The sequence below is a fragment of the Emydura macquarii genome, unplaced genomic scaffold (assembly GCF_026122565.2).
Source record: "Emydura macquarii macquarii isolate MOO-44397 ecotype Brisbane River unplaced genomic scaffold, CSIRO-AGI_Emac_v2 contig_295, whole genome shotgun sequence".
Classification (NCBI taxonomy): Eukaryota; Metazoa; Chordata; order Testudines; family Chelidae; genus Emydura; species Emydura macquarii.
In genome coordinates, this window is record NW_027130432.1 from 2,574,437 (window position 1) to 2,602,385 (window position 27,949).

The 27,949-nt window shown below is 42.7% G+C and overlaps 1 long non-coding RNA gene across 1 annotated transcript; it reads left to right on the top strand.

Moving 5' to 3' along the window:
* Positions 1-27,949, top strand: LOC137153971 (uncharacterized). The gene is made up of 3 exons (XR_010919986.1): positions 1-59; positions 1,578-1,644; positions 27,705-27,949. It is a non-coding gene; the product is annotated as an uncharacterized lncRNA (long non-coding RNA).

Genomic DNA, 27,949 nt, shown 5'->3' on the forward strand with positions numbered 1-27,949 from the left:
GGGACTCGCCAAACTCTGCAAGGGGAGCTCGGACCTGCCTCGGCCGGCCCCCGGCACAGGTAGGGGGGGCGCCTGAGGAACCACCGGCCGAGCTGGAGGGGGGCAGAGCGCCCGGCGCAGGGGCCTGGGGTGCCGGCCGGGGGCAGAGTTTTGTGCCGCTGTGAGTTGGCACCGCCTGCCCACGCGCCTGCTGCCCTGCCAGCCCTCGTGGAGCGGCAGGTGGGGGCGGCGTCCGGGCCAAGCAAGCGGCCCTGCAGCCAGGCTGGGCGCCAAGCTGCTAGATCCCCTCCGCCTCCAGATGCCCCCTTGTGCCTAGCGGCACGTGCGCCTGCCCGGGGGGCTTGGAGAGGCCGCTGCAGGGGATGGAGAGGGCGGGGGCGGCTCTGCCGGAGGCTGCTTGCAAAGGAAGAGGGTAGCTCGGCGGCGGCTTGTGAGCCCGGAGGGCTGGGGTTAGAGAAGGGGGTTTGAGTGCCTGTGTGTAGGGGGAGGCTGTGTGCGCAGGGGAGGCGAAGGGAGGTGCAGGTCAGCTGGAGTCCGTGTATGCAAGGGGGAAGCAAGTGGGACCTGATGCTGCTCTCAGTTTCAGCAGTGTCAATCCGGATTAACTCACTAAAATCGGTGGCGTAATTCCGGATTGACACCGCTGTACCTGAGCAGAATCAGTGCGGGGGAGGGGGTGTGTACAGCTCAGCTGCAGGCTGTATGGCCCTCCCCGTCCTTGGTGGAACTCCTTGGTTTTCACTGGATTGCCCCGAGGGTGAACTGTGCCCTATGCGGTGCAGTCCCGCTGGAGGCTGGCGGTGCAGGTATTTACAGAACCCTTTCCTTCATTTCTTGTGAAAAGGGGGTGGGGTGGGGAGTGTTTCTGGAGTCTGTTGTGGGGGGGAGGGGGTTGGTTGGTTTGGCTCTTCCCTCTCTTCCTCCTTTGCTACTGCACATTGTGCTTCTAAGCTTCTTTCCCCTGGGCCAGAAAGTTACAGCTACTTCCCCCGTGCAAGTGTCCCAGTTGAGATTCCATGTATACCCCAGTGCAAATGGCCCCTAGCTGAGTGGCTTCTGCAGTGGTATCTATATGGGGTTAAAGACTATGTGCTTTATTGAGACACCGCTAGGTTCATGGACTTCTATGTTACTACTGGTGAGTAAGGAAAGCAGGATTTGTCCCATGGCGTTGGGGTGGTAGATATTGGAGGGGAGGCCCATATACGTCCCATAGGTTATAAGAAGTGAGAGCCTAGTTTTGTTTAAAATAAAATTTTTCCAAACTAGGCTGTAAGGAGTTGACATTTTAATGCTATCCTAAAGGTTAACTGTGCAGGTGCCAAAAGTTTTAACAGGGCCCAGGATCCTTCACCTACTTTCAAGCTGTCTCTAGGGGATGAGGAGAATTAAAAGAGAGTGCTATGAATTCTGCCCAATGAAACAAGCTAAGATCATTTAAAAAACAACCAACCACCCATTTAGGGTACCAGCATGCTTAAATAAGTGGAGATGTGACTCACCTATTGGCATCAAATGAAACAGAGCCAAGTGCCATGCATTTCATGTGATATTCATGTCTTCTCACATCTTCCCAGATACCAGGTGAAATGTCAAGGAAAGGTGCAAATTAAGACTTCATGGGTGACCTTAACTTCCTAATTTGTAAGTGGTTGACTTTGTAATGTTTCTCAACTTTTCTTTTTTTTTAATGTAACACCTATGTATAGGTCTCCTTCTTAAATTAGCACTTAGTGGGGGACTGGATGCCTCTGGTCATTACCAATGAGCTACAGAACCATTCATTTGTAGATCACCAGTTTGAATCCAGCCCAGATAAGAAGGGATTACAAGTTGTTTCTATCTAAAAGATGTCTGGTGGCCCTTATGAGATGAGTTTGGTGGGTCTCCATTCCCAATCTCACATCACAAATTCACCGTCAAGCTTTGCACTAATTAGCACACTCAGAGGGCTAAGAACTGCACAGGGCATCAAAATTAAATGACCCCTGTTACTCTCAGCTAAAGCCCTTCCTTCTATATCGAGGTTGAGGCAATGGTGTGTGGGAAATTTGCCCTGCTGCGGCATCATTCACAGGTCTATTGGTCTGGTACATTTCACCAGCACTATAGCAGCACAATTTCTTACAATGAAGTTTTGGTTATATGCATATCAAATTTGCAAATTAATCCATTACATAATTTGCATTAAATGTCACATGGAGTTGTCCAAAACTTGGTAGCTATATTGAAAATCTGTGTGTGGATGGAGGACTCTGGCTCTTATTGAGTACAAAAGAAGAAGGATCATCAGGAATCATTTATATATAAAGCAATTATATATAAAGACATGTATTAATTAATTAGTGTTGAGTAAGATTCCCAAACTGGGAATACTGCACATGTAGAAGTTTGCAGAGGTTCAGGAAATAGATTAGTTCATCTGACTGCAAAACACTAATGACCATTACCTTCTTTGATCATGTTATTTATAGATCAAACAGCACCAAAAGCTGTACCTAGGGAAATGGTGTCAAGGTATTGGCAAACCATTACTGATTGGAGCTGAGGTATCCTCCAGAGAAATCATGTCTTTTAAAAATCATGCTTTTGAGAGCAAGGTAAAAGTGTGTTGTATTGTATGGTATCTACCCAGAAGCAGGTTTTGGAGGAGGAGCTGCTGGTTGCTAACCTATAGAACATCTACAATACCCCCTCCCCACCCCTCACCCCACACACACAATTTTAAAACACTTTGAAAATCATTTGGAAAAATATTTTGAAACTGAATGATCCTCTTGAATTTCTGAAGAACCACTACAGGAGCGATTACTGTGCCACTCACATCATGAGTGGCTTGTTTATTTTATCCAATAAGAATATAAAAAACCCCCAAAATACCATGTTTAACTCTTTAGTAGTGAGTTTAATGCTTGTCAAAGGTACTAGACTGATATCTCTAGCAACAAACACTGGGTCTAGCTGCAAAGCAGGTTAATCAAAACAAGCTTCCCTGCATCACTCTGCGAAGGAGTCTTAATCCTGACCTAGAAGGATCAACTTCAGTAGTTGAGAAGGTAGTTCTGTCTCCACAGATATTCCACTTTAGCTTCACTACAGAAACAACCCATGAGGGGCTAAATTTGTGGGAGGTTCCGCCCCCTCCCCCCAGCACAGATATCCGCTAGGAACCCTTATTTTTTCCTTCAAACTAAGTAATTTATCAACAGTTTAGCTATGAAGGAAGCCATCTTTTCAAAGAATATTTACATCCCAATTTGGTCCCTGTTAAGTTAGGACTGCAAGATGTTGCCCATAGCTGGATAATTTGTATGAAATTCAGTTTGTTTGTTTGCTGCATTATAAAAGATAAAGAACAAAAAGCAATCTTCCGTAAGCTTTGATAAATCTCAGTCTATGATTTGGGAATCTGTAACTGCCGATATAAACATTTTTCACCCTGAGCATCTGTTGGGGTTTTTGTACAACATTTTAGGGATATGAGAATTAAATTTAAAGCAAAATGTTCTTGCAGATCCACACTGCAAGCTAGCTATAGCTTCCTTCATCTATTATCAGAGACCTTTGCATGAAGTTATAATCATTTATGATGTCATGTTCACTTCCACAGTAAGCCATTATGATAGCTCAAAGAACAAATTGACTTCAGCTGGAGAGTACACAGCAGGAACAGATGAACTGTGAGGGTCCTATCAAGCAGAAATTATCTTAAACATTCCATGCCCTGTAGAATACGTAACGCCACAGATGCTCACTGCAGCAGGTCAACCTATCCAGGCTGGCGCATAGCAAAGATAGACTGGCACAGATGCCAAAAGGGAGTTGCCTTAGGCCAGACTGATAATTTGGCACAAAGGTGCAATAAATGGACTTGGAATCTGGCCAATAATATGTATAGCTCATGCATAGTGCATCCTTTCTTAAGTAAGCACCTAAGGAGCATGGCCAAAGTTATCATCTGTGTATGTTCAGAACCTGACTTTCAACATGTGAGTTGGTCAAATCAAAACCAATTTCCTCCAGAATACACTCCTGCACTGCTTCATGTTGAGGTGTTGAGAGAGAGTTCCACACTCATTTTCAAACCTCAGTGGTTGAAAAACCACTTCAAATTAACACTTTAAAAAAAATTCATTCTCTTCTTCAGAAACATCTAAACAATGTTTTGGTAAGACGTTGGAATCAGAATTCACCTTTATGCAAAATTCCAGCATGGAAAATTTCATTCTTAGAGGTGAAAGTTGCCGAGAGTTATGAGTAATTGGAAACAGGAGATTAGAAGGGAAACTTTTTTTTATCAGCCATGACTAAAGTGGTGGCTATTATTATAATACTATAGAGATATTTCAGTATAAAACTATCCAAATCTAAGTGACATTGAGCTCAATTTTGACTGTTGCTTTTTTGTTTATTTTTAAAAGTAACACTATTCAAAAATAATTGGAAATAATGGCTGCTGCTGCTGCTTTTTATTGGCTGTGTAAAAGATACCATGTTTCACTTCTAATCCCTTACTTAACACATTTCAGGGTGAATTTTAAATGCACTTTCATTTACTTCAATGGGAACAAAGTAGGTCAACTCTGAACACTTTGAAAACCCTTCCTTTAATGAATAAACCGACAAGCATAGCTTGTTATCTGGACTGAATTTGCAATTTGTAACATGTAGGTGTCTAGCTTTTAAAATATTTTTCCAATATTGGGAAGAAAGCTTACCTTATCAGCTGGTCTGTCTCCTGGCTGGGTCTCTGCTCCTGGAGTTACTGATGACTTGAGACTTAATGCATGACTTAGCTCCAATGTTAGCATGTCACCCTTTAAACACAAACAAACAACTTCATAGGTGAATGATGACATTGAACCCAGTTGTTTAAACACGTTTCCATTGTCATAGGCCTCTGTCAAAATGTAAGTGCATTGTTATAAAAATTAACTCAAACAGAAAATTATTAATAAATCAAACTTGTAATTAAATGTTAATTGACGTAAAGAAATCAAGTTGCCTGTGAGCTAAGAACAGCATGTTTTGCAATATTGTCAAATGTTTTCTATACTTTTGGGCTGGCTATTGCTACCCTGGATCTGGTGTCACTGAAAAATAAACTTTTAAAAATACTGCACAAATGACATTGAAATGTCTAATGACAGGAAAGAAGGTGTTAGCTGCTGTTGATTGGGTTTTTCCCCACTCACAACATTTAGGGATTGTGTTTACTTGCTAAACTAATGGCTTTATTTGAACAGTTTTACTATCACATATAAGCTGATTTTTTTCGTGTAACAGAGAGATTAGTTTCTCTCCCCTTATTTTTGGCTGTGTTTCAAGAAACATGTCTCACACACAGTGAATGCAATAATAATAATACAGTAACCTACTTAGTGTTTTGTCTTGAAAGATCCCAAATTGGTTTACAAAAGATGGGTTAAAAACCCTACAGTCACTCTCCATGCTGAGGAAGCCTGTCACGCTGTGCCAAAGGTGGTGAGTGAGGTTTCTCTGTACATCTTCCCTCCCCCAGAGGCTGCTGTTCTCTCCGGGGAATGTTGCCACTTTACTATTCTTCGGCCTCACTCAGTACAGAGGGGTGGGAGCAGGACTGAGTGGGGCTAGGTGGGAAGGACACATACGAGGTACTCAGGCCTGCCGACAGGGGGGGCAAGAGGGGCAATTTAAAAGGGCTTGTGTGGATGGGAGGATGGATATGTATCCTTCTCCCCTCCACACACCTCTCTTCCCCCGAAACCCACCCTGCTTATGCTCTCTGACCCTTTCCTGAGCCAAGCTTATTTATTATGCACCATACAGGTTCCCTGGCAACTGAGGAGGAGGTATCCACTACTCAGCTTCCCTGGTTCATCAGAAATCTCCCTGGGGAGACCAAAGGAACCAGGAAGCTGAGTAGCAGACACCACCTTCTCAGCCACATGGGAACCTGGATGACACATAATAAATAAGTAAAAACTTCCAGCAGAAGCCCATTTGGACCTCAGCCATCCCTTCCTAGGGGCCATTGATTGTTCTGTCCTGGGGCCTGGAATTGTTGTCAGTGGGCCTGGAACTACTATGCATTTTGCACTGACACTGAAATACTAATTTGGTGTGGGCCATATACGTACCTAGATAGATGCACCTACAAGCGCATAGTGCAGAAACAAACCAAACCAATACAAAAAGCATCTTATTGTTGCTTCTTCCTGGAATAAGTGTGATAGTAACTGTGATTACTCAGATGCAGGGCTGGCTCCTCTGACCTGAGCTATACTTCAATCTCCAGTCTGATACCTTTTGCTCTCTCTTCCAGTCCCATATTGCCACTGCCCAGCTGGACCCAGCAACCTCACAAACATCTGGGTTTGAAGAACCCAGCTGTCCCTTGCAAATCTCTTCCTTCCCTTCATTGCTCTCACTCCCACATCTCCCCTCAGCAAGGCCAGTCCCAGATCCCAATTTCCATGTGTCTGTTCCCTTATTGAGCCCATGACTGTTAACACAACACTGCCTCCCAAGGTGATATACAGCACCACAGGAATGCAGCCATCTGAGGGTGGAAAGCAGGAGGGAGCTGCACAACCTGCACACAGAACACTCCATCTGTGAAAGGAGGGAGATTCTAGTCTGATGAGAGCTCTTCTCTTGTCCATATTGAGCAGTGAGGGCCTGCACATAGGAAACTGTATGGAACTCAATTTATCTACCAAAGTCAGCCTTTCTGGGATTTTGAAATTATGGCTCCAGGGAATCTGAGCATTTCACAGCCAGGAGATGAATGGGGGAGAGAGACAGTGGGAGGGGGGAATGGTGGAACTGTATGCATGTGCCACTCTTAGTACCTGCTCACCTGGTGGCTTCCCCCCCCCCCATCACCATGGATGCTCTTCCACTTTCTTGATGATTGCTGATCCTTTTTCTCCTTCTTGGTGGCTCTTGGCCCAAAGTGACTCTCCCTCTGCCCCTTCTTTCACATACACCAATTTTACACACACCAGTTTTACACCAGCATTACTCTGTTGGGCCAGATTCTATGGTTCAGCTGAGCTGTACTCAGCAGAAGACTGGAAAGGGTAGGGCATAAAGGTTGCTTGAATCAACCGTTTTACTACTCTGATCCTGGGGGCAGCTGGGTACTGATAATTTAGAGCCACCAGTAGTCTTTCCTAACATACTCATCACTAGTGATCTGTGTTAGCAGACAGAGATCAGCAGCATGTATCATAGAATCACTGAAGATTAGGTTTGAAAGGGATCTTAGGAGGTCATCTAGTCCAGCGCTGTACTCAAAGCAGGACCTACCCCAACTAAATCATCCCAGCCAGGGCTTTGTCAAGTCACACCTTAAAAACCTCTAAGTATGGAGATTCCACCACCTCCCCAGGTAACCCATTCCATCCAGTGCTTCACCACCCTCTTAGTGAAAAAGTTTTTCAAAATATCCAACCTAGACCTCCCCCACTGCAACTTGAGACCATTGCTCCTTGTTCTGTCATCTGCCACCACCGATAACAGCCTAGGTGCATCCTCCCTGGAACCCCTTTTCAGGTAGTTAAAGGCTGCTATCAAATCCTTCCTCATTCTTCTCTTCTACAGACTAAACAAGCATAGTTTCCTCAGCCTCTCCTCATAAGTCATGTGCTCCAGCCCCCTAATCATTTTTGTTGCCCTCTGCTGGACTCTCTCCAATTTGTCCACATCTTTTCTGTAGTGGGGGGCCCAAAACTGGACACAGTACTCCAAATGATGCCTCACCAGTGCCAAATAGAGGGGAATAATCACTTCCCTTGATCTGCTGGCAATGCTCCTACTAATGCAGCCCAATATGCCGTTAGCCTTCTTGGCAACAAGGACACACTGACTCATATCCAGTTTCTTGTCCACTGTAAGCCCCAGGTCCTTTTATGGAGAACTGCAGCTTAGCCAGTTGGTCCCTAGTCTGTAGCAGTGCATGGGATTCTTCAGTCCTAAGTGCAGGATTCTGCACTTGTCATTGTTGAACCTCATCATATTTCTTTTGGCCCAATCCTGCAATTTGTCTAGGTCACTCTGTATCCTATCCCTAACCTTCAGCATATCTACCACTCCCCACAGCTTCATGTCATCCGTGAACTTGCTGAGGGTGCAATCCACCCCATCATCCAGATCATTAATGAAGATGTTGAACAAAACCGGCCCCAGGACCAGTCCCTGGGTCACTCCACTTGATACCAGCTGCTAACTAGACATCAAGCCGTTGATCACTACCCATTGACCCCGATGATCCATCCAGCTTTCTGTCCACCTTATAGTCCATTCATCCAACCCATACTTCCTTAAACTTGTTGGCAGAATACTGTGGGAGACTTGACTTTAGCAAAGCTTTTGATACAGGTATATCATTCCATCGCTTTCCCCACATCCATAGAGCCAGTCATCTCATCATAGAAGGCAATTAGGTGGTCAGGCATGACTTGCCTTTGGTGAATCCATGCTGACTGTTCCTGATCACTCCTCTCTTCCAAGTGCTTCAAAATGAATTCCTTGAGGACCTGCTCCATGATTTTTCCAGGGACTGAGGTGAGGCTGACTGCTCTGTAGTTCCCCAGATCCTCCTCCTTCCCTTTCTTAAAGATGGGCCTTTTTCCAATCGTCTTGGACCTCTCCCTATCACTATTAGATTTCAAAGATAATGACCAGTGGGTCTGCAATCACATCAGCCAACTCCATCGGCACCCTCGGATGCATTGCATCGGCCACATGGACTTGTGCACATCCAGCTTTTCTAATTAGTCCTGAACCTGTTCTTTCACCACTGAGGGCTGGTTCTCCTCCTTCCCATACTGAGTTGCCCAGTGCAATAGTTTGGGAGCTGACCTTGTCTGTGAAGATGGAAGCAAAAAAAGCAGTACTTCAGCTTTTTGCGCATCATCAATCACTAGGTTGCCTCCCCCATTCAGTAAAGGGCCCACACTTTCTCTGACCACCTTCTTGTTGCTAACATACCTGTAGAAATCTTTCTTATTACCCTTCACATCCCTTGCTAGCTGCAACTCCAACTGTGCTTTGGCCTTCCTGTTTTCATTCCTGCATGCTCATAGGGATATTAGATCCACATTCACATTTCTACTGAGATACTTCTTGCACCAGGGCCTGGCTGGCATAGGAGCCACAATGGGGAAATCATGAGGAGTTGGATCTGCTGGTTTTATGGATGCTTTGTGCCAGTGCAGCTGTACAAAGAAGCCAGAACAGACCTGAGAATCTGAACTTAATGGAATTATTTCTATATTAGATGGATGTGAGAGGAGAATCAGGCAGTAATAAAGGCTAAAATAAAAAAATGCCATTCTAATTTAAACTTCAGCGGATGTATTGATCCCTACAATTTCTGAAAGTTCAATTTTTATTTTTTAGCTATAGAGCAACTTCTCAGCAATTAAAATATTACTAGTAAACCTTCATTACAAATTCATTCCAATAAGCATCCCATTGGTTACTCAAGGTAAAAGTATCCCCAATTTTTTGAGCAGAATTTAAATGAAACTGTAGCTAAAGAACAATTTCTTTAGACATTCCCCTTTTCTGATAGTCCTTTGGGTTCCTGTTTAGGATAGGTCTCAACATATGTACATCTTTTAATATTTGAATCAGAAAATTATTGGTAATTTTATATATTTTCAGCAAAAAACCAAAAACAAGTTATAAATTCCAGCAAACACTGACTGCAGCAGCTTTTTTAAGGAAACATTCTACAGATTCCCCACCAGTGAGCTCATTAGTATAAAAGATGGAACCTCACCTCAGATTCCAAGTCAGCATATTTGTCTAACATATCAAGCAGGTTGTGCTCTCTAAAAAAATGATAGAGGAACTCATTCCATAGAGCAGTCAAAATACTCCCCTCTGCTCCTGCAAATAGAGAGGAGCAAAGAGCAGCAGATCTAGGATTGGGAAGAGGAGGCTTCTCTTGCCTGCTAGCTTGGTGGAAGTCTTCCATGGGATCAGCATCTGTGCAGGGAGTGGACACTTGGAGTGTGATGCAGAGCATGTTTGAAGGGGCAGGTGTAATTGATCTGAGAATTGTCAAGAAGGAAAAAAACAGACAGCTCTAAATAAAAGGAGGCAGCTGCCAAAAAAACCCTGTGATACAGTAGCATTATTCATCATATATATTTGATTTGGGTTAATTAATCCACTCAGATAAAGTGTTAATGTTGCTCAGTATGCTACTATACCTCACCATGCTGGGGCCATGCAAACTGTCAAGTCACATTACAATCCCAGTGCTAGCTAGTGAACAGAAGCATCAGGAAATGTCACCCTCCCCAGTAGCAGCAGTAGAGATTAAATTAATGGCCTGATCCTGTTCCCACTGAAGACAATGGCAAAACTCCCATTACATTTAGTGGTAGAGGAACTAGTCCTAAGGGTACATGTACACTTTGGGCTATGTGTGAGTCCCCGCTCAAGAGGGCATGTTCATACTAACTCTGATCAAGTTAGTGCACTAAAAATAGAGCGTAGCTGTGGCGGCAGGAGGTGCAGGCTTTCCCGAGTACGTGCCTGGCATCGTCACATGTTTGGGGCAGCTGCCCCACATGCTGCTGTATCTGCACACTATTTTTAGCACACTCACTTGATGAGAGCTAACATATGTCTCCTTGAGCTGGGAATCACACCCCCAAAGTCAAAGTGTAGACATACCCTGAGATAGTCTAGTAGTTTCCCTAGCAGCTTTAACCCATCCGGCTTTTAGGACTAGTACACTAGACTCCCACTAAGTCATTCTATTTGTAAGCCATCTTGAGATAAATTGCACACTAAGACACTGTATAAACTAAACTTCTATTCACATCTGTTCCACTCTATGTACTTGTGCTTCATACTTACATAGTGATATCTTGCACTTGTCATAGTACTTTAAAATAACACTCATTAATGAGGACAAAAACTTAGGTTTGAAGAACTCAAACCATGTGGTTTGATCAGCATCACACTAGCTGTTACTAACATGACAACTTGGATTATTTTTCTTTTCTTTTACCATCATAAGGGATGGTATTTCTTCAATTTGAAGCAAAGGCTCATGCTAATGATATTTGGATTTGATTTTAACATGAAAAACTTCTAAAGTTTAAGCACACTTAGTATTTTACAAAATTATCTGCAGCCTAAAATAGAACCCAGTCCTTCAGTCCTTACCCAGGCAAAACACTCATTGATTCCCATGGGGGTAGAAGAGGTTGCTCGCATTGATGCTCCTCCAGCACTCCTGTAGGCATTATGCAGAGTGCTTCATGCACGAGGCCTCTAAGAGATGCCACCAGGATGACACGACTCTGCACTGACCCCTCATGCAGGCAGTGGCTTAAAGCTGCAAGCCTGCTCACTGTAGTGATAGTAAAGATTCTTGCTACAAACTGAAGAGCCCTTTCTAATGGAATTGTATGAGTACTCAACATTATAATAAACTTGTAAGAAATGTGAACACAGACACTACCTCTGAGAAGCAAACAAATACTATCGTTGTGTCCTACTTTAACATTAAAATTAAAAGAGAGTTTTTGAAGGAAATCTTCCATTTGTTGTTCATCCTCACTTTCAAGTGCAGCATGCCTCAGTAGAAAGATTAAAGGCAAGTAAAACATCCTCATTTTGTTGATGTGCCAGTTAGAGACCAAAATATTTTAAATTCAAATATTCACAGAGTAACATTGTTTAAATAATCACTTGTCTTAAAACATGAAACTTAATTGCATTAATATGTGATTATTGCATCCATCTCAGGGTCACGAAACACATTTCTTTTTCCTCTGCACAAAATTCAAATCTTACATTGAGCCAGATTCTGTAGTCCACACAGAGGCAAAACTCCCATTCAAACACTTTGAGTTTTGGTTGCAAAGAGTGTCTGATCATTGGCATTTTTTTCTAACAACTTCAGTAGACTTTGAATTTAGCTAGTAGTCCATTGAATGGGGTCCTTTGTGTCATTTCTCAAAGTACTGCAGGCTCATTTTGAGGTTAAAAAGGTTTTTTTTGTTTTGTTTTGTTTTTTTTAAAGTACTGGTGTTGCCTCATTTGGAGCCTGAACTTGTAGCTTTGCATTTTTTAAGGCTCACTATGTATAGGAAAACACTTATATGTAGTAATAAGACCAACACTAGCCCTCATCTTGGGGTGTGGAGGAGGGACTCTTTATAACTGAATGTTATAAACCTTCCAGATGTTGCAGTTAATACCCCAAAATTGAAAAGAAAAATATGAGAAAAAAATCTATGTTACAGGGTAGTTGAGAGAAGCTGGCAGTCTGCAACTGCCCCAAGGACTAGGGCTAATTGTTTTCAAAATTGTGGCTGATGTGAACTTGAGACAGTACTGTATTTTCTTAAGATTATATGGCCTGGTTCTCACGTGAAGGTCTCTTTGAACTACTCAGTGTTAAAGGGTCTTGAAGTGGGTAGAAGTTACACTCACACCAGAGCAGTGTAAAGGGGCCTTTGTGTATATGGGAATTGAACCCTACATGTACAGTACCTATGACTGTGCAAATCCTATGCTCTAAAGGGAAAAATGGCAAGATGGGTCCTTCACAAATATCACAGTTGCTTAAATGTTCCTATAAATAAGCCCACAATTGGATTGTTCAGTTATTGCCTCCAGCAATTTGTGACAGAATGCTGTTTCAAATATTTACTGAAAGACTGTAATACTTCTATAATACTGTTCATCTGAGGATCTCTAAGATCAAAGAAAGATGGGTATTGTCGCTCCTATTTTACAGATGGGGGCTGAGACTGATTAGTTCAATGACTTACCCAGTGAGTTTATTGCAGCACTGGAAACAGATTACACGTTTCCTGACTCCCGGGCCATTGTAACCACTAGGTAACACTGCTTTCTCTCATTAGTTTCCTCTAATTCCATAGTCCACAAACTCATAATAAGGAATTAGAAGTATGTTTGGTTCTGCTTCTACCCAAGGGCCATTGAGAAAGGCCTTACCTTCTGCATATTATTATTTATACAAAACATTACTAAATATAGCACCTGACCCAAAACAACAAAATCTGTAAATTGTGTATTGATTTCTATATAGTTATAATTATCTATACACTGCACATTATACTTCTCAGTCTCATGTCCTGTTGACATGACATCCCATGATCCAATTATACCAGTGTTCAATGTGGTTGGAAGTAATGGGGATGCTAAGTAATATGGCAGCACATCAAGAAATTACATAAAATAGATGCTGGTTTTGTGGGGTGGGGATGGGCTAAGTCTTTGCACTGCTAACAGATTATTTTAAAAATTATACCAGTGGATTATACATCACTTGTGGGGAGATTTGGGCTGAGTATTTATAACAATCATTTGAGGGTCAAAAGGAGGGTGTGTAGGAAAATATTGCCCTGTTTGTGAGTCACTCAGCAATCACACCTATGTTTAGAATGACCCACACTTTGTATTCCCTAAACATGTGCTGAATGCTGCTAGCAAACTTTTATTTGTGTTCTGGAGTTTTAAAGAAGAATAAGTTTTTGGTTTTGCACTTGCATTTGAATGAGAGATAGTTCCTTTGCTATTCAAGTGATCGGGGATTTCTTTGTTGTTCAGATTGCAGGAAATATTTGCCAGTAGAGAATTGTAGTAGTGTTCTGTAGAACTAGAGAATTATACTTCCTGTTCCCATTATACAATATTCTTTCTTGCTACTAGAAGACCTTTGCAAATCTTAAATGCTAGACCATGAAAATTATTGTCCTAGTAGAAGAGTTCAAGAGGGGTAGCCGTGTTAGTCTGTTTACAGCAAAAACAATGAGAGTTCTGTGGCACTTTAAAGACGAACAAATTTAATTTCAGCAGGCATAAGCTTTCGTGAGTGTCAGCTCACTTCCTGAGATGCAGTAGGTAGAAATGATACAGCAAATGGGTAACATATAGGAGACATCATATACATATACAAGCGCATAGAGAACAATGGGGTAGGTGGATAAAAGCCGGGTACTTGAGGTCTAATGACAATTGAGTAGGAGGTGATCAGAGCAATTTACCTCTTGTAATAAGAGAGCCATTCCAAATCTCTGTTTAAACCCAGTTTAAGTATGCCAACATTTTTATGGATGACCTAGAACGATGCTTCCTCAAAACTCATCCCCTAACACCTCTTCTTTACCAACACTACATTGATGACATTTTCATCATCTGGACCCACAGGAAAGAGTCCCTTGAAGATTTTCACCGGGATTTTAATAATTTCCATCCCACTATCAACCTCAGCCTAGACCGGTCCACACAAGAAATCCACTTCCTGGACACTACAATAAAAATAAAGGATGGTCACATTAATACCACCCTATACCAAAAATCAACTGACCGCAATACGTATCTTCATGCCTCCAGCTTTCACCCTGGACACATTACACGATCCATTGTCTACAGCCAAGCCTTAAGATACAACGGGATTTGCTCCGATCCCTCAGACGGAGACAAACACCTACATGATCTCTATGAAACATTCCTAAAACGACAATACCCGCCTGGAGAAGTGAAGAAACAAAAATTGACAGAGCCAGACGGGTACCCAGAAGTCACCTACTACAGGACAGACCCAACAAAGAAAACAACAGAACACCACTGGTCATCACCTACAGTCCCCAGCTAAAATCTCTCCAACACATCATTAAAGATCTACAACCTATTCTAGCAGATGATCCGTCTCTCGCTCAGGCAGTGGGCAGCAGACCCATCCTGGCTTACAGACAGCCCCCCAATCTTAAGCAAATACTCACCAGCAACCATACACCCTACAAAAAGTCCAACCCAGGAACTTATCCCTGCAACAAACCCCGTTGCCAGCTCTGCCCACACATCGACCCTAGTGACAGTATCACTGGTCCTAACCACATCAATCACACCATAAGGGGCTCATTCACCTGCACATCCACTAATGTTATATATGCCATCAGGTGCCAGCAATGCCCCTCTGCCATGTACATTGGCCAGACTGGACTATCACTACGCAAAAGGATAAATAGACACAAATCAGACATAAAAAATAACAACATCCATAAACCAGTCGGAGAACACTTCAGTCTCCCAGGGTATTCTGTTGCTGACCTGAAGGTTGCTGTATTTCTCCAAAAAAACTCCAAAAACAGACTTCAAAGAGAAACTGCTGAGTTAGAAATTATCTGCAAACTTGACACATTTAAACTGGGTTTAAACAGAGATTTGGAATGGCTCTCTCATTACAAGAGGTAAATTGCTTTGATCACCCATTCTCACCTCCTACTCAATGGTTGTCATTAGACCTCAAGTACCCGGCTTTTATCCACCTACCCCATTGTTCTCTATGCGCTTGTGTATGTATATGATGCCTCCTATATGTTACCCCTTTGCTGTATCATTTCTACCTACTGCATCTGAGGAAGTGAGCTGAGGCTCACGAAAGCTTATGCCTGCTGAAATTAAATTTGTTAGTCTTTATTGTCCTAGTAGTTAACAAGTGCCCTTTTCTTCCATGGAAATCTCCATCCCTGCCGTGAACCCCTCCCCATTACAGAATACATTATACTAGTTTTTATTTACAAATTGAGAGCTAAGTGCTGCAGTCTTTTGTTGTGCAATTAAATGGACATTATCAATCTGTTTAGGGCTCAAAATGTACCTTTCTTAAAGAACGGAAATCTTGAGATGCAAGCCAACTGGTGATCTTGATTCCTGTATATGCTTTCCATATATTCAAGATATAATCTAATCATTGTGCTGAATATGTAGATGTCTAGCTTAGGAGGCAATGTGGTCCTGTGGAGAAAACACTGGACTGGGAGTCCCCTCTCTAATTCTTCCATTGACATGCTAGGTGAACTTGGGCAAGTGATTGAGCTGCTCTGTGCCTGTGTTTCCAATTTCAAAATGGGGATACATTTCGCTTACTAACCTATATAAATAATTTTGAGTTCTACAGATGAATTCCTAAGTATTATTTACTATTGTTATTATTTTACTTTAATAAATGATCCCAAGCAAGCAAGCTTTGCTTTGGAGTGAGTCAGTCAAGTAAGACTTTATTAAGATAGTAAAGCCAATCATGAACCAATAAACTTAACTACCTTTGATGTTCATTAATATATTGAAATTTTACTGATGGGATAACCTTCCTCTAGATCAGGAAACCTGATCATGACATGTTCTAAACAAATCCAAGAGTCCTTGGAGACTCCTCTTGCATTACGCTTGCACGTTGCATAAACAGTTGCATGAATCATGGCCCCACATCACAGAGCACAATTCCTAATATATAAAGCATTTAAGTGTACTAGTAAATAACACACAATCACATGCCACGTACCACTGTGTTCACATTTAGATCTTACCTACTCCCATTCCTTCCCCGCCTTACTGTTTTGAATTATGGAGGACTCCTGGAAAATGACATACTCTTTAATTATCCGCATATTATTGTAATTGAATCAAAGTGCACTATTTCTGAAAAAAGGTATTCTTTATTTTCTGGCAGGTTCAGGGTTGCCTGTTTGTGATCCCAGTATTCTTAGTCACAACAGGAAAGCCATCTTAGTCATAAACCACACTCATTGTTACAAAATCATGATTGGACTCTATTTATGGCTTTGTATACCCATAACTGTAATTACAAGCAGCTTTTAGTGGAGAGAGTCACCCAAGCATTGTAGAAATAAGCCAACTGCAGTGACATGGAATCCTGCTGGTACAATATTTTTACAAACAAAAATAAGATATTTTGGTGGTTATGTTTAAATTTTCCTTGAGCTTTGGAATCTAATGCTCACCAAGTCTGTAACATTTAATTACAAGGTCATCAAGCATGTAAATCAGTGCAGTGCTCTGCATCCTCAACATGTAAAGACTCTCCCACTACATGGACAGTTTGTAATTTATCAGATGAAAAATGGACCCAATCTTGCACTTCCTACTCAGGCAAAATTACTATTTAAGGGACCAATCTCTTTCAGGCCCCAATTCTGTAAGGTACTTAATGGAACTATTCATGCTTCAAACACCTTGCTGAATCAAAGGTGTGCAAGAAGGATTTGGGCACCTCAACAGGCAGATAAGCACCTGTATCCACCATTAAGGCACCATGGACATTGTTTAAGCCACAGCTCAGGCATTGCCTAACCCACCCCAGGTGCCTACATCCTCTGGTCGGCATTTTTAAAGCAGCCTAAGCGCTACTGCCACCCAACTGCTAATGAGCTGCTCAGAGTCTTAGCAAAAGGAGAAGCCCTGAAGGGGGATTTTTAAATTAGGCAAGGGAACAGCTAACTCCTGAGTTAGGCCCAATCCTATCGCGAGATCTCAGCCTCTCTGATACCTGTCAGACTCTGCAGCAGGTAGGCTAGAAGCAGGCCATCAATCGGAACAGCACACCAAAAACCACCAATCGGAGCAGCACAGCACCCACACAAAAGACAGACGGGGGCAGAGGGAAACATAGGACAAGCATGAGAAGAGTATCAAGCATGAGCAGGAGATCAATAGTTTCGTCTGCTAGAGTATGAGCTACCTAAAGTGACTGACCTGGCTTAAGTGGCTAACTCCAGGAGAGGGTCTGCAGCTGAGGATCCCGAGCAGAGGTAGGCACTTCTCTTGGTTCCATCAGCAGGTTAGTCACCTAAGCTCCACTACTATCCCTACCTCTCATCCTGGCATTTCACTCCTGGCTAGCTTTGCCAGCTAGCTCCCTGCTCAGCTGGCCAGCTTCTGAAAATCCCTTTCTTAGGTTCTTAACTATCCCTGTGCTCTCTACGGGGAGTTTATGCAACAAAGAGCTGCCTAACTCAGGGCTGAAAATTCTAGTAGGTGGTGGGCTCACTGGCTATTCTCAAGAGTGCAATGCCTAAATCCCTTTAAAAATAGCCCATGAATCAGAGGGCATTTTGCCTGAGTAAGGAGAGCAAAATCTGGCTCATTCTGATTTGCACCTAACCAAAGAGATGCTTCCTCTTGCGTGTTTTGTTGTGATAGCTGGTGTTTTTCTTTAAGCCTCATCCTCTTGGAGTCATGGAATATGAGGTATCACCTTTCATTTTAAAAAGCAATAAGTTTCTAGCTCTCAATTACAGAGGAAAATCTTGAAAATGTCACTCTAAAGGTTCAAAACTCAGAAGGTAAAGAAAAAGAACCCAACCTCCAAAATTTTAAAGAAACCTAATAATTTTAATCCTATTCATGATTTTTAGGGGCCAGACTCATGATATTTGAATGCTTGGGTTTGCAATATTGGTACTTCAGGAAGGAGAAAATCTAAACCTTTACAAGAAAAACAAAAAAATCAATTAGCCATTTCAAACATTCACCAACCAAGCTGTTAAGTTAGGGGACAAGCAATTTGCTATTAGACAGCTAAGTTAAAAAAGATAAATGTATCAGTGATTTCTCAAATAAAAAATATTCCGTAGTCTCTAGGAAACTAGAATTCCATCCCCAGAGTTCATATACTGTGCTATATGTACTCCATAATCCATTGTAATATTTCCATGGCAGGTGGCCACAAAGTCAGATGTCTGAAAGATTACAATTTGATAGCAAATGAAGAGAGTAGTCCAGGGAAAGGTACACCTATGTGCTAAAATGGTTTGGCTTCCCCTATGGAAGCAAAACCTTTTTATACAAATAGCAAACTACAGTAAAAAAGAATAATCAGTCTTTTCATTGATGTAGCTTGTTCCATGTTCATGTGCTCAATCAATAAATCCGCAAAGTTTCTCATTGTAATGTGCATTTTGCTAAGTCTATCCAGTAGGGAAGTCTACTTAGATTTTCAGCAGCCCATAATGTAGAATCAATAGGTTGAAAATATTCTTCCTTGCTTTTGCATGTGAAATGTTTGTGTTTCTCCCTGTGAGTTTTAACAGGATAAATGACTTATCCAATATGTCAAGTGTTTAGTGCCGGCTATGGTGATGCATAATCACTGGCACATGTGGTAGAACTTTTCAAGGTCACCAGTGAATTGACTGAAGGGCTTCATTAAGCTTTTAGTCAAGTCATGCAGATATAGAACAACCAGACAAATGGCTACAAATTGTCCACAAGTGGCTACATTTGGTAGGTGAGGAGTGACCCAGCAGAATGTACTGTATTTCTATAAGCTGTCACTACAATTGTTAATTCCATTCTGCTATGTAAAAGTGAAAATCATCCTGCTTGCTCTCCCTGTGGCCAGCATAACATACGTGGGTAAAGGGGTTGTGGCTGGAAGAAAGTGGCAAGGCCAGAATGCCCCTGTGCTAATCTGCTTTTTTGTTGCATTTTCGTCTCTCTCTACCATTTGCAGTCTGGAAGAATACATTAAAACAGCCCAGCCTTCAATCTGTTCTAACTGCTCAGAGCAAAGAGCAGCAACAGGATCAGGGGACTGCAACAATGAGCTTGAAGCCACCTTTGTGCATGTGCACACACCTCCTCCCCCACCCCCTGGTTTGCCTGTGTCCCAGGATCTGGTGTTCTAGATACAGAAAAAGGACTTCAGACTTGACTCACAATGAGCTGCTTTTTTTCTAATTCCCTTTAGAAGGAGTAGCTTCCCCCAATACGGTTTTCTCAGATGGATTATGGTTGCTTTTTCTTAACCTGACTTGCAAAGGAGAGAATCTTTTTGTTGAAAGCCAGTCTACCTCTGTCACAATGAAGTGTGGGCAGTGCCTGAGGTGCCCTGATTCTAAAATAGGCTGGGCAACTGAACAGGCTTCTTCCTTAGAAATGTTTGTATTTGAATCTATAGAGTTAAATACTGAAAGAAGCTAAAAAAAGAATGTGTTTTAAGGGCCAGACACTGCTGCCCTTTCAAAGATTTTTTTAAAATGCATAAATTGAACACTTCTCCAAATCACAGCATGTTACCAAATCATGCTCTTTGATTTTCACAGATGTGTGGAAGGGGCTAGCACATCCCCTGATTCAGAAAGGCATTTAAGCACATCCTTAAGACTTCAATGGAACTCAGGCACGTAGTTAAATAAGTGTTTTGCTGAATTGGGGCCCTAGTCCTTTAAGAATGTATTGTTCCTACAGAGTGCCTTGTCCTGGGGCTTCAGAATAGAAAGCCGAGAAATAGTAATTGTCATTAGCACATTTTCTTGATTGTCAGAGTCAGGAATATAGTCTAGGTCTCTTGATATTAGTCCTGTACCTTAACCACAAAACCTGATGATTATCCTTCTGTTAGAATCTAGTCTCCCAAATAAAAAGGTGTGAGCAAAGGCAAGCCAAACAAGGCAGAAGAAGTATACTTCAGGAACAATACTCTCCTCCAAGGAAATGTATTAACTCACCAGGATACCATTTAAAAATGGAACATTTGCCAAACCTGCATATAGGAAATAAGGACACAATGCAAAGTCTGTTAAATCAATGGAAAGACTCTTACGGGCTTTGGATCAGGTCCTAATTGCAGAATTACAGATGTTACCATGTGGTAGCTCTGGGTAAATGTTAACATTTTATTAGTGATCACTTAATACTGCAGATTGTTTCCTTATTTAGTTTCCATAATCTTGTCCCTCTGTTCTGTCCTCCAAAGATCTGACTGCAGTCTAGTTCTCTAACCTTCTTGTCATGTGAAATCTTCCAATCTGGAATTAGTTAATATTTTATGGAATATGCTATGATGAAGATAGTGGAATGGATTCCACCTTCTCCTTTGAAAACCCTGTATCAGCTGGTCCTCCACGAATTGACTGAGATTGTACTTTTATATTCTTTTTATTAGTGCCCAAAAGTTCAAGACACTTTGCAAAAGAGAAAACACAGACCCTGCCCTGATGAGATTACAATCTGGACGACAAATTATACTAATTTCTGAACCTAACTGTTCATTTAAAATTTTGCTATATAATATAGTTTTCATGCACCAAAAACACCCTTGCTATCCCCTAGTATGGCCTGATCCTATGCCCGTTGAAATCAATGGCAAGCCTCATACTGACTTTGATGGTTCAGATTAGACCCAGGAGGTGCTGTTTGGAGTCACTTTGTGCTAACTGGACAGGACCATTTAAACATTTTTCCTTGTCTTCTGTTTTTAAGAGGCAGACGCTCGTTCAGCACACAACAATGGTCAAAAGCATTGGGAGAAACCCCCACAAAATACAAATCTAATGTTGCAGAGTCAAGAACCCGCCCCGCAGACCCACACAAAATCAATAGATTATTAAAGCTACTTCAAGGCTTCCACTGCTATCATATCAAAGTTTTATTATCAAATATGAAAAAATCATTACTGCAATATCAAAACATTCTTAACAACAGTATTACACACACACTCTCTCTCTCTCTCTCTTCCTGGAGGCATATGAGCTAAGAATCCACAAGGAAAAAAGTAATTGCTGCATGAATGGCAGTTAGCCAGTTCAATCACTCACCATCCCTGGTTCCGATAAACTTGCAACAGTCAAGGTATTTCAGTGCCAGAGCTTCAGATAGGAGAGCTTCAAAAGAACTGTAAAAAGAAGTGCTTGAGCAAACAAACTGAAGTCAAATCAAACCCCAAAATATAAAGAGATTCAGAAATTCTCAAAAGAGTTATTAATAGTGGATCTGCATGTGGCTTCAGGCCTTTTGAAACCTAGTATAAACAACTATATTCAGGGCCTTCCTTAGAAGAGAACTTGTAAGCCAAAATATTATCCCAAATCAAATAGTGTGAAGCCTATTCCAGCCCTCTGCTGCAGGGGTCAACGTTCACTACATTTAACTTCTTACAAAAGCAAGGGAACCCAGTTAACACTGCTCATTCTCTCCTCTGCCATCCATGGGAGTAATGCAAAGTACATATATGGCCCAGTCAATTGCTTTTGAGACCAAACTATACATCATCCATACAGTTGTGTGTTTTTTACTTTGCAATGTATCAATTTTTAAAACCTCATGATAGATAGTAGTTACGGTTGACAGTGGCACAATATTTGGGGATCATTCCTATTCCCCTCCAGTAAATGTTCAAAAGAATCATTTCCAGTCCAATTTGTCTCTGAGTCTGACTTGCACTGTTTCATGTTGTTAATTAAATAAAGCATTGTATTTAGAACTGAACCAGACTGCCACAGGCTTGTTACCTGACTCACTTTGTTGTGTTTCAGTACTACATTTAAGGATTTTCATAAGAGCCACTGAAATGCTCTTGTTTAATATGCATGGGAAATCATAGAAATAAGTCAGTAACAGACTAGCCTCTCTCTTCACTGTGTCAGGATTAGGAAATACCATCCAACCTTATTTGAATGTGTTTATTAATTTATACCCACTCTGGCCCACTCACCTCTTGAAAGCCTGGAATAGCAGACAGGCCATATAGTATTCCAGGAAGACCTAGATTTGGGTGCTTTCAGATCCAGGCAGGAGGAGACCATTTCAAATTCCAGGGTCTTATATTGAAAACATTTGTCTAAAGCCCCATGTGATTAAACCAGAGTGCTGTCAAGTTAAGCACCTGATCTTAACTCTCCATAGTACCACAAGAAGACAAAGGTGATCCCTTAGGTAGCCAGCTCCCAAGTGAGGGCTTTGTAGATGAAAACCAACAACTTAAATTTGCAATCAGAAATAAACTGGCAGCCAGTGCAGATCTCAGAGCACAGGTGTAGTATCCTCCATAAATGTCCTCAACTTTCTTCTGCTCTATACAGGCAGTCTGAAGTCACCCTCTAGCCCTTAACGTGATCATCGACTTCCAGACAATAACTAGCAAAAAAGTAACATTACACTTGGCTCTGTGGCAGACTAGCAGCAGCCTGTGGACCTGGTGCAGGCTCAGCCTGCTGCTAGGCTGTTTATTTTGGCTGACATTTTCCTTTGTCAAGATTCTGTTCCCTGTTATTCAGTATGTCCTGCCCTGCACAAATTCTATCTATTTAATAGTCTTTAGATTAAAAACGGGTATTTTCCCATGTCAATAAATGTTCTGGTGAGAAGCTGTGTGCTGGTCTTGGAGAGTACCATCCACTGCCATCTATCTTGTGTCCACACCAAGTTTTCTTTGTTAATCAAGTACAAAATAAGGCGGCTTTCTGTCTAGAAACAAAACAATAATTAATTCTGCATGTGAGCACCAAAGCCTTGAACGCCACAGAATCTTTTTGGCTACACCTGTAAGTGGCCCTGAAGAGAAAGGAACAGTACCAAGGGACTGGGTTTTATTTTCTCCCTTCTTCGTTATTTGATATTTCAAGAAAACCTTTTTATGTAAAACTACAACTCTTTTAGCTTTGCCCTGACATATTCACTCTGAAGACTACATTTGACCTTCAACTATGTCCTTTATTAGGAGGCTTCTCATAGAATCATAGGGTTGGAAAGGACCTCGAGAGGTCATCTAGTCCAGTCCCCTGCACTCATGGCAGGACTAAGTATTATCTAGACCATCCCTGACAGGTGTTTGTCTAACCTGCTCTTAAAAATCTCCGATGATGGAGATTTCACAACCTCCTTAGGCAATTCATTCCAGTGATTAACCACCCTGACAGTCAGGAAGTTTTTCCTAATGTCCAACCTAAACCTCCCTTGCTGCAGTTTAAGCCCATTTTTCCTGTCCTGTTCTCAGAGGTTAAGAAGAACAATTTTTCTCCCTCCTCCTTGTAACAACCTTTTATGTACTTGAAAGCTGTTATCATGTCCCCTCTCAGTCTTCTCTTCTCCAGGCTAAACAAACCCAATTCTTTGAGTCTTGTCTCATAGGTCATGTTTTCTAGACCTTTAATCATTTTTGTTGCTCTTCTCTGGACCTTCTCCAGTTTGTCCACATCTATCCTGAAATGTGGTGCCCAGTACTGGACACAATACTCCAATTGAGGCCTAATTAGTGCGGAGTAGAGCGGAAGAATTACTACTCGTGTCTTACTTACAACACTCCTGCTAATCCCGTCCCAGAATCACGTTAGCTTTTTTTGCAACAGCATTACACTGTTGACTCATATTTAGATTGTGGTCCACTATGAAGGTAGGGACAGTCGCATTGGGGAAGTAAATGCGTGGTTACGCAGGTGGTGTCGAAGGGAGGGCTTTGGATTCTTCGATCATGGAATGCTGTTCCAGGAAATAGGATTACTAGGAAGGGACGGGATTCATCTAACGAAGACAGGGAAGAGTATCTTCGCAGACAGGCTGGCTAACCTAGTGAGGAGGGCTTTAAACTAGTTTTGACGGGGGACGGGGACCTAAGCCCGAAGGCTAGTGGGGAAGAGGGACACCACAAGGAAGCAGAAGGAGGAGGGTGCAGCAGGGGAGGCCTCCCGATTCATACTGTGAAAGTAGGCCACTCGGCTACTTATCTCAAGTGCCTGTACACAAATGCAAGAAGCCTGGGAAACAAGCAGGAAGAACTGGAAGTCCTGGCACAGTCAAGAAACTACGACATGATTGGAATAACTGAGACTTGGTGGAATAACTCTCACGATTGGAGCACTGTCATGGATGGGTATAAACTGTTCAGGAAGGACAGGCGGGGGCGAAAGGGGGGAGGAGTTGCACTGTATGTAAGAGAGCACTATGACTGCTCTGAGCTCCAGTATGAAACTGGAGATAAGTCAGTTGAGTGTCTCTGGGTTAAGCTTAGAAGCAAGAACAGTAAGCGTGATGTCCTGGTGGGTGTCTGTTACAGACCACCAGACCAGGAGGATGAGGTGGATGAGGCTTTCTTTGCTCAACTAGGGAAAGTTTCCAGTTCACAGGGCCTGATTCTCATGGGAGACTTCAATCACCCTGACATCTGCTGGGAGAGTAATACAGCAGAGCACAAACAATCCAGGAAGTTTTTGGAGAGTGTTGCAGACAATTTCCTGGTGCAAGTGCTGGAGCAACCAACTAGGGGCCGTGCTTTTCTTGACCTGCTGCTCACAAACAGGGAAGATTTGGTAGGGGAAGTAGAAGTGGGTGGCAACCTAGGCAGCAGTGACCATGAGATGGTCGAGTTTAGGATCCTGACGAAAGGAAGGAAGGAGAGCAGCAGGATACGGACCATGGACTTCAGAAAAGCGGACTTTGACTCCCTCAGGGAACTGATGGGCAGGATTCCCTGGGAGGCTAATATGAAGGGGAAAGGAACCCAAGAGAGCTGGCTGTTTTTTAAAGAGACCTTATTGAGGGCACAAGAGCAAACCATCCCGATGTGCGGAAAGAATAGCAAATATGGTAGGCGTCCAGCTTGGCTTAACAAAGATGTCCTTGGCGAACTTAAACGCAAAAAAGAAGCTTACAAGAAGTGGAAGCTTGGTCAGATGACTAGGGAGGATTATATAAACACTGCTCGAACGTGCAGGAATGAAATCAGGAAGGCCAAAGCGCAATTGGAGTTGCAGCTAGCGAGGGACGTGAAGGGGAACAAGAAGGGTTTCTACAGGCATGTTGCCAACAAGAGGAAGATTCGGGAAAGTGTGGGCCCCTTAGAGAATGAGGGGGCGACCTAGTGACGGAGGATGTGGAGAAAGCTGAGGTACTCAATGCCTTTTTTGCCTCTGTCTTCACAGACAAGATCAGCTCCCAGACTGCTGTACTGGGTGGCACAGAATGGGAAGGAGGCGAACATCCCACAGTGCTGAAGGAACGGGTCCAAGACTATTTAGAAGGATTGGACATACACAAGTCCATGGGGCCGGATGCAATGCACCCGAGGGTGCTGAGGGAGTTGGCTGAGGTGATTTCAGAGCCGTTGGCTATTATCTTTGAAAGCTCGTGGCAACAGGGGGGGTCCCTGAGGACTGGAAAAAAGCAAATATAGTGCCCATCTTCAAAAAAGGGAGGAAAGAGGATCCAGGGAACTACAGACCGGTCAGCCTCACCTCAATCCCTGGAAAAATCATGGAGCAGGTCCTTAAGGAATCCATTTTAAGGCACTTGGAGGAGAGGAAGGTGATCAGGAACAGTCAACACGGATTCACCAAGGGAAAGTCATGCCTGACCAACCTGATTGCTTTCTATGATGAGGTGACTGGCTCTGTGGATGTAGGGAAGGCGGTGGATGTGATATACCTTGACTTTAGCAAAGCTTTTGATACTGTCTCGCACAATATTCTTATCAGCAAGTTAAAGAAGTATGGGTTGGATGAATGGACTATAAAATGGATAGAGAACTGGCTAGAGCATAGGGCTCAACGTGTAGTGATCAATGGCTCCATGTCTAGCTGGCAACCGGTCACAAGTGGAGTTCCCCAGGGGTCGGTCCTGGGGCCGGTTTTGTTCAACATCTTTATTAATGATCTGGAGGATGGGGTAGATTGCACCCTCAGCAAGTTTGCGGACGACACTAAGCTGGGGGGAGTGGTAGATACCCTGGAGGGTAGGGATAGGATACAGAGTGACCTAAACAAACTGGAGGATTGGGCCAAAAGAAATCTAATGAGGTTCAACAAGGACAAGTGCAGAGTCCTCCACTTAGGAAGGAAGAATCCCATGCACAGCTATAGACTGGGGACCGACGAGCTGGGCAGCAGCTCTGCAGAAAAGGACCTGGGGGTAACGGTGGATAAAAAGCTGGATATGAGTCAGCAGTGTGCCCTGGTGGTCAAGAAGGCTAATGGCATATTGGGCTGCATTAGGAGGGGCATTGCCAGCAGGTCACGGGAAGTGATTATTCCCCTCTATTCGGCATTGGTGAGGCCGCATTTAGAATACTGTGTCCAGTTTTGGGCCCCCCACTACAAAAAAGATGTGGACAATTTGGAGAGAGTGCAGCGGAGGGCAACCAAAATGATTAGGGGGCTGGAGCACAGGACTTATGAGGAGAGGCTGAGGGAACTGGGCTTGTTTAGTCTGCAAAAGAGAAGAGTGAGGGGGGATTTGATAGCGGCTTTTAACTACCTGAAAGGGGGTTCCAGGGAGGATGGGGCTAGGCTGTTCTTGGTGGTGGCAGATGACAGAACAAGGAGCAACGGTCTCAAGTTGCAGGGCGGGAGGTCTAGGTTGGACATTAGGAAAAAGTTTTTTACTAGGAGGGTGGTGAAGCATTGGAATGGGTTACCTAGGGAGGTGGTGGAATCTCCATCCTTAGAGGTTTTTAAGCTGAGGCTTGACAAAGCCCTGGTTGGGATGATATAGCTGAGGCTGGTCCTGCTTTGAGCGGGGGGTTGGACTAGATGACCTCCTGAGGTCCCTTCCAACTCTAATATTCTGTGATTCTATGATTCTATGACCCCCAGATCCCTTTCCTCAGTACTCCTTCCTAGGCAGTCATCTCCCATTATACCTAAACACTCCTTCATTTTATTGCAGCAGATGCAATGTGTTTTCTATCTGATCCCCAGCATTCGAATTGTCCCAAGAGTAGCATTTAAGTTCTTGTAGTTCTTTGGTATAAATAAATATCAAAGTAGGAAGACCAATTTGTACTCCACTAGGAATAAGAAACTAAAATAATGTGTAGCATCCATTTTGTTTGGGATGTCTAAATGTGTTTTTATGATTGTATAGGTGCATGGCTTTTTCATACAGCTGTCATTAATTCCAGGCCATTAAAAAGGCCATGAATTCCAAAGCATTAAAGAGACTCTGCACTGGTGTGTATTAAAAATAGTTTTCATTTTGGTATGACATGGTTGCTGCAAAGAAATCTCCCACTTTCTCGAAAACTGAACATATCCCCCCCCCCCCCCCAACACTGTAGCAATACCCCCCTCCCAACACAACAACACAACAAACAAAGCAAAAACAAAAACAAAGCCCTATAACTAATTAAGCTATTTTTCTTACAGGCTCGGAAGGAATAAAAGAGTGTGAGAGATTATTTTGTGGGAGATGCTCAGATAATATCGTGAAGGGGGCCCCCAGAAGTACGTGGATGAATGGTTGGATAGATAGGTGATAATGCCTTAACATACCGCAATAGAATTGAATTATTCTGATCATAAGTATATACTAAATGTAAGAGGCAAAAGAAAAAAAAATCTGGTTTTGTCCTTTTTGCTTCATTGTGATGTATAAAGGAGACCTGAACATG